Raw genomic sequence first — 8,092 nt, forward strand, 5'->3', positions numbered from 1 at the left:
ATGGCCCTGCCAGGGACCTTCTGTGAGTTCTTTGTGTGTGAGTGTATGTGGGGGTGTGTGTGGGTGTAAGGTCCTATGTGGATATCTGTCAGAAAAGGACCATGGGTGTTTGTGTGTGGTTGTTTCTATGTGTGTGATGTGGGGACCACCATTGTGAGTTTGTTATGGCACTGCCAAGTGTGGATGCCTCTGCCATTGATCTAGTTGTGTGTTGTGTGTTGAAGTGTGTGTGTGTGTGTGTGTTTGTGAGGCCTGTTGTGTATGTGTATAAGCAAACGAACATGAATTTCTGTGTCTTGGTGTGGTCCTCATTGTTGTGGGTACGAGGTTTGTGAGTGTGTCAGGACTCAAATGTGGACAGCTCTGCCCGACACAGTGTGTGAGTGCTGTGTGTGTGTGTGTGTGTGTGGTCCCTTGTGCATGCGTATAAGAGAAAGAGCAGAGGTGTTTGTGTGTGTTTGTGTATGTGTGTGTTGTGGGGTCCACCTTTGTGACTTTGTTATGGCAGTGTCAAGTGTGGATGTCTCTTCCATTGATATAGTGTGTTTGTTGGTTGCTTGACTGTGTGTCTGTGTGTTTGTGTGAGACTCATTGTGTGTGCTGTAAGAGCAACCCGTGGGTGTTTCTGTGTCTTTGTTGTGTACATGTGTGTTGTGCGGACCACGTTTTTGGGTTTGCTATGGCGATTCCAAGAGTGGATATCTCTGTCTTTGATACAGTGTGTGTGTGTGTGTGTGTGTGTGTGTGTGTGTGTGTGATGCCCTATGTGGATGCCTGTAAGGAAAAGACCATGGGTGCTTGTGTGTGTTTCTGTATGTGTGTGATGTGGGGACCACCTTTTTGAGTTTGCTAGAGCGGGTCCAATTGTAGACGCTTCTGTCAGAAATCTCGTGGGAGTGCTGTGTGTGTGAGTGTGTCTGTGTATTTGTGTGAGGCCCATGGTGTATGCCTATAAGTAAAGGAGGGTAAGTTTGTGTGTCTTTGTTGTGTACTAGTGTGTTGTGTGGGGTATGTTTTTGAGTTTTTTAGGGCGTGGTCATTTGTGGAAGCCTCTGCAGTAGACCTGTGTGAGTTAGTGTGTCTGTGTGTGTGTGTGTGTGTGTGTGTGTGTGTGTGTGAGGCCCTAGGTGGACACCTAGAAGAAAAAGACCATGGGTGTTTATGTGTGTTTGTTGTGTTTGTGTGTGTTGTGGGGATCTTATTTTTGAGTTTGCAATGGCAGTGCCAAGTGTGACGCCTCTGCTGCAGACTAGTTTAAATGGTTTGTGTGAGTGTGTGTGATGTGTGTCTTTGTGTATGGTCCTATGTGGATGCCTGTAAGAAAAAGACGATGGTTTTTGTGTGTGTCTGTTGTGTATGTGTGTGCTGTGGGACCACATTTGTGAGTTTGCTCTGGCAGTGCCCATGGTGGATACATGTGTTGCAAAGCTAGTGTGTGTGTGTGTCTGTTTGTGTGCTTGTATCTCATTGTGTGTGCTTGTAGGAAAAAAGAACATGGGTGTTTGTTTGTCTTTTTGATTCTGTGTGGGCTGTGGGAACCACCTGTTTGACTTTGCTTTAGGGGTGCAAATGTGGTTTCCTCTGCCGGGGACCTTGTGTCAGTGCTATGTTTCTGTGTGTGTGTGTGTGTGTGTCTGTCTGTGTGGCAATATGTGGTGATGCCCATTTTGCATGCCTTAAGAACAGTACCATGAGTGTTTGTGTGTGTTGTAGGGTCCTCGATTGTGAGTTTGTATGGTGGTGCATGTGTGGATGTGTCTGCCGGAGACGTAGTCTGTGTGCTGTGTTTGTGAATGTGTTTGTTTGTGTGTGACCCTCGGTGGATATTTGTAAGAAAAAACCCTGTGTATTTGTTGTTTAGTTTTGTGTTGTTGGGAACATGTTTGGGAATGGAAACTTCTGTGCCAAGCATGGATTTCATACCCAGATACCTTGTGTGAGTGCTGTTTTTGTTTTTGTGTGTGTGTGATGCCCATTGTGAATGCCTGTAACCAAAAGACCATGGTTGTTTCTGTGTGTTTGTTGTATGTGTGTGTGTTGTGTCGACCATCTTTCTGAGTTTGCTATGGCAGTGCCAATTGTGGATTCCTCTGCTGGGGACCTTGTGTGAGTGCTGTGTGTGTGTGTGTGTCTGTGTGTGTGTCTTTGCGAGGCCCATTGTGTATGCCTTTCACAAACAGGCGATGGGTGTTTGTGTGTGTTTGTTTTGTTTTTGAATGTTCTGCTGACCACATTTGTGACTTTTTCTGGCAGTGTGAAGCGTGGATGACTGTCCCGCACACCCAGTGTGTGTGTGTGTGTGTGTGAGTGTGTGAGTGTGGGTGTGTGCGTGTGTTTGTGTGACACTATGAGGATGCCAGCAAGAAAAACCCTGTGTGTGTTTCTTTTTTGTGTGATTTTGAGGTGTCAGGAACACATTTGCGAGTTTGAGAGTGTGGCCTGGTGTGGATGACTCTCCTCGATGCCTTGTGTGAGTGGCATGTTTCCCTTTCTCTGTGTGTGTGTGTGTGTGTGTGTGTGTGTGTGTGTGCGCATGTCTGTTTTCGCGTACCATTGTGTATGCCTATAAGAAAAAGATCATGGGATTTGTGTGTGTGTGTGTGTGTGTGTGGTGTATGTGTGTGTCGGGACCACGGCTGTGAGATTTCTATGGCGTTTCCAAGTGTGGGTGCCTCTGCCACGGACGTAGTGTGTGTGCTGTGTGTCGGAGTGTATGTGTGTGTGTTTGTGTGAGGCCCATTGTGTATGAGTGTGAAAAAAAGACCATGGGTGTTTGTGTGTGTTTGTGTTGTAAGTGTATGCTGTGGGGTTCATGTATTTGAGTTTGGTAGGGTCCATCCAAGTGTGGATGGCCCTGCCAGGGACCTTGTGTGAGTTCTTTGTGTGTGAGTGTATGTGGGGGTGTGTGTGGGTGTGAGGTCCTATGTGGATGTCTGTCAGAAAAGGACCATGGGTGTTTGTGTGTGGTTGTTTCTATGTGTGTGATGTGGGGACCACCATTGTGAGTTTGTTATGGCACTGCCAAGTGTGGATGCCTCTGCCATTGATCTAGTTGTGTGTTGTGTGTTGAAGTGTGTGTGTGTGTGTGTTTGTGAGGCCCGTTGTGTATGTGTATAAGCAAACGAACATGAATTTCTGTGTCTTGGTGTGGTCCTGATTGTTGTGGGTACGAGGTTTGTGAGTGTGTCAGGATGTGTTCAAGTGTGGACAGCTCTGCCCGACACAGTGTGTGAGTGCTGTGTGTGTGTGTGTGTGTGTGGTCCCTTGTGCATGCCTATAAGAGAAAGAGCAGGGGTGTTTGTGTGTGTTTGTGTATGTGTGTGTTGTGGGGTCCAGCTTTGTGACTTTGCTATGGCAGTGTCAAGTGTGGATGTCTCTTCCATTGATATAGTGTGTTTGTTGGTTGCTTGACTGTGTGTCTGTGTGTTTGTGTGAGACTCATTGTGTGTGCTGTAAGAGCAACCCGTGGGTGTTTCTGTGTCTTTGTTGTGTACATGTGTGTTGTGCGGACCACGTTTTTGAGTTTGCTATGGCGATTCCAAGAGTGGATGTCTCTGTCTTTGATATAGTGTGTGTGTGTGTGTGTGTGTGTGTGTGTGTGTGTGTGTGTGATGCCCTATGTGGATGCCTGTAAGGAAAAGACCATGGGTGTTTGTGTGTGTTTCTGTATGTGTGTGATGTGGGGACCACCTTTGTGAGTTTGCGAGAGCGGGTCCAATTGTAGACGCTTCTGTCAGAAATCTCGTGGGAGTGCTGTGTGTGTGAGTGTGTGTGTGTGTATTTGTGTGAGGCCCATGGTGTATGCCTATAAGTAAAGGAGGGTAAGTTTGTGTGTCTTTGTTGTGTACTAGTGTGTTGTGTGGACCATGTTTTTGAGTTTTTTAGGGCGTGGTCATTTGTGGAATCCTCTGCAGTAGACCTGTGTGAGTTAGTGTGTCTGTGTGTGTGTGTGTGTGTGTGTGTGTGAGGCCCTAGGTGGACACCTAGAAGAAAAAGACCATGGGTGCTTATGTGTGTTTGTTGTGTTTGTGTGTGTTGTGGGGATCTTATTTTTGAGTTTGCAATGGCAGTGCCAAGTGTGACGCCTCTGCTGCAGACTAGTGTAAATGGTTTGTGTGAGTGTGTGTGATGTGTGTCTTTGTGTATGGTCCTATGTGGATGCCTGTAAGAAAAAGACGATGGTTTTTGTGTGTGTCTGTTGTGTATGTGTGTGCTGTGGGACCACATTTGTGAGTTTGCTCTGGCAGTGCCCATTGTGGATGCGTGTGTTGCAAAGCTACTGTGTGTGTGTGTCTGATTGTGTGTTTGTATCTCATTGTGTGTGCTTGTAGGAAAAAAGATCATGGGTGTTTGTTTGTCTTTTTGATTCTGTGTGGGCTGTGGGAACCACCTGTTTGACTTTGCTTTAGGGGTGCAAATGTGGATTCCTCTGTCGGGGACCTTGTGTCAGTGGTATGTTTGTGTGTGTGTGTGTGTGTGTGTGTGTGTGTGTGTGGCAATATGTGGTGATGCCCATTTTGCATGCCTTAAGAACAGTACCATGAGTGTTTGTGTGTGTTGTAAGGTAATCGATTGTGAGTTTGTATGGTGGTGCATGTGTGGATGTGTCTGCCAGAGACGTAGTCTGCGTGCTGTGTTTGTGAATGTGTTTGTTTGTTTGTGACCCTCGGTGGATATTTGTAAGAAAAAACCCTGTGTATTTGTTGTTTAGTTTTGTGTTGTTGGGAACATGTTTGGGAATGGAAAGTTCTGTGCCAAGCATGGATTTCATACCCAGATACGTTGTGTGAGTGCTATGTTTTTGTTTTTGTGTGTGTGTGATGCCCATTGTGAATGCCTGTAACCAAAAGACCATGGGTGTTTCTGTGTGTTTGTTGTATGTGTGTGTGTTGTGTTGACCATCTTTCTGAGTTTGCTATGGCAGTGCCAATTGTGGATTCCTCTGCTGGGGACCTTGTGTGAGTGCTGTGTGTGTGTGTGTGTGTGTGTGTGTGTCTTTGCGAGGCCCATTGTGTACTCCTTTCAGAAAAAGGCGATGGGTGTTTGTGTGTGTTTGTTTTGTTTTTGAATGTTCTGGTGACCACATTTGTGACTTTTTCTGCCAGTGTAGCGTGGATGACTGTCCCACACACCCAGTGTGTGTGTGTGTGTGTGTGTGAGTGTGTGAGTGTGGGTGTGTGCGTGTGTTTGTGTGACACTATGAGGATGCCAGCAAGAAAAACCCTGTGTGTGTTTGTTTTTTGTGTGATTTTGAGGTGTCGGGAACACATTTGCGAGTTTGAGAGTGTGGCCTGGTGTGGATGACTCTCCTCGATGCCTTGTGTGAGTGGCATGTTTCCCTTTCTGTGTGTGTGTGTGTGTGTGTGTGTGTGTGTGTGTGTGTGCGCATGTCTGTTTTGGCGTACCATTGTGTATGCCTATAAGAAAAAGATCATGGGATTTGTGTGTGTGTGTGTGTGTGTGTGGTGTATGTGTGTGTCGGGACCACGGCTGTGAGATTTCTATGGCGTTTCCAAGTGTGGGTGCCTCTGCCACGGACCTAGTGTGTGTGCTGTGTGTCGGAGTGTATGTGTGTGTGTTTGTGTGAGGCCCATTGTGTATGAGTGTGAAAAAAAGACCATGGGTGTTTGTGTGTGTTTGTGTTGTAAGTGTATGCTGTGGGGTTCATGTATTTGAGTTTGGTAGGGTCCATCCAAGTGTGGATGGCCCTGCCAGGGACCTTGTGTGAGTTCTTTGTGTGTGAGTGTATGTGGGGGTGTGTGTGGGTGTGAGGTCCTATGTGGATGTCTGTCAGAAAAGGACCATGGGTGTTTGTGTGTGGTTGTTTCTATGTGTGTGATGTGGGGACCACCATTGTGAGTTTGTTATGGCACTGCCAAGTGTGGATGCCTCTGCCATTGATCTAGTTGTGTGTTGTGTGTTGAAGTGTGTGCGTGTGTGTGTGTGTGAGGCCCGTTGTGTATGTGTATAAGCAAACGAACATGAATTTCTGTGTCTTGGTGTGGTCCTGATTGTTGTGGGTACGAGGTTTGTGAGTGTGTCAGGACGTGTTCAAGTGTGGACAGCTCTGCCCGACACAGTGTGTGAGTGCTGTGTGTGTGTGTGTGTGTGTGTGGTCCCTTGTGCATGCCTATAAGAGAAAGAGCAGGGGTGTTTGTGTGTGTTTGTGTATGTGTGTGTTGTGGGGTCCAGCTTTGTGACTTTGCTATGGCAGTGTCAAGTGTGGATGTCTCTTCCATTGATATAGTGTGTTTGTTGGTTGCTTCACTGTGTGTCTGTGTGTTTGTGTGAGACTCATTGTGTGTGCTGTAAGAGCAACCCGTGGGTGTTTCTGTGTCTTTGTTGTGTACATGTGTGTTGTGCGGACCACGTTTTTGAGTTTGCTATGGCGATTCCAAGAGTGGATGTCTCTGTCTTTGATATAGTGTGTGTGTGTGTGTGTGTGTGTGTGTGTGTGATGCCCTATGTGGATGCCTGTAGGGAAAAGACCATGGGTGTTTCTGTGTGTTTCTGTATGTGTGTGATGTGGGGACCACCTTTGTGAGTTTGCTAGAGCGGGTCCAATTGTAGACGCTTCTGTCAGAAATCTCGTGGGAGTGCTGTGTGTGTGAGTGTGTGTGTGTGTATTTGTGTGAGGCCCATGGTGTATGCCTATAAGTAAAGGAGGGTAAGTTTGTGTGTCTTTGTTGTGTACTAGTGTGTTGTGTGGACCATGTTTTTGAGTTTTTTAGGGCGTGGTCATTTGTGGAAGCCTCTGCAGTAGACCTGTGTGAGTTAGTGTGTCTGTGTGTGTGCGTGTGTGCGTGTGTGTGTGTGTGTGTGAGGCCCTAGGTGGACACCTAGAAGAAAAAGACCATGGGTGCTTATGTGTGTTTGTTGTGTTTGTGTGTGTTGTGGGGATCTTATTTTTGAGTTTGCAATGGCAGTGCCAAGTGTGACGCCTCTGCTGCAGACTAGTGTAAATGGTTTGTGTGAGTGTGTTGATGTGTGTCTTTGTGTATGGTCCTATGTGGATGCCTGTAAGAAAAAGACGATGGTTTTTGTGTGTGTCTGTTGTGTATGTGTGTGCTGTGGGACCACATTTGTGAGTTTGCTCTGGCAGTGCCCATTGTGGATGCGTGTGTTGCAAAGCTACTGTGTGTGTCTGTCTGATTGTGTGTTTGTATCTCATTGTGTGTGCTTGTAGGAAAAAAGTTCATGGGTGTTTGTTTGTCTTTTTGATTCTGTGTGGGCTGTGGGAACCACCTTTTTGACTTTGCTTTAAGGGTGCAAATGTGGATTCCTCTGCAGGGGACCTTGTGTCAGTGGTATGTTTGTGTGTGTGTGTGTGTGTGTGTGTGTGGCAATATGTGGTGATGCCCATTTTGCATGCCTTAAGAAGAGTACCATGAGTGTTTGTGTGTGTTGTTGGGTTCTCGATTGTGAGTTTTATGGTGGTGCATGTGTGGATGTGTCTGCCGGAGACGTAGTCTGCGTGCTGTGTTTGTGAATGTGTTTGTTTGTGTGTGACCCTCGGTGGATATTTGTAAGAAAAAACCCTGTGTATTTGTTGTTTAGTTTTGTGTTGTTGGGAACATGTTTGGGAATGGAAAGTTCTGTGCCAAGAATGGATTTCATACCCAGATACCTTGTGTGAGTGCTATGTTTTGTTTTTGTGTGTGTGTGATGCCCATTGTGAATGCCTGTAACCAAAAGACCATGGGTGTTTGTGTGTGTTTGTTGTGTGTGTGTGTGTGTTGTGTTGACCATCTTTCTGAGTTTCCTATGGCAGTGCTAATTGTGGATGCCTCTGCTGGGGACCTTGTGTGAGTGCTGTGTGTGTGTGTGTGTGTGTGTGTGTGTCTTTGCGAGGCCCATTGTGTATGCCTTTCAGAGAAAGTCAATGGGTGTTTGTGTGTGATTTTTTGATTTTGAATGTTCTGGTGACCACATTTGTGACTTTTTCTGGCAGTGTGAAGCGTGGATGACTGTCCCGCACACCCAGTGTGTGTGTGTGTGTGTGTGAGTGTGTGAGTGTGGGTGTGTGCGTGTGTTTGTGTGACACTATGAGGATGCCAGCAAGAAAAACCCTGTGTGTGTTTGTTTTTTGTGT

Source organism: Ursus americanus, chromosome 37 (genome assembly GCF_024610735.1).
Source record: "Ursus americanus isolate L20-20 chromosome 37, mUrsAme1.1.p, whole genome shotgun sequence".
NCBI lineage: Eukaryota > Metazoa > Chordata > Mammalia > Carnivora > Ursidae > Ursus > Ursus americanus.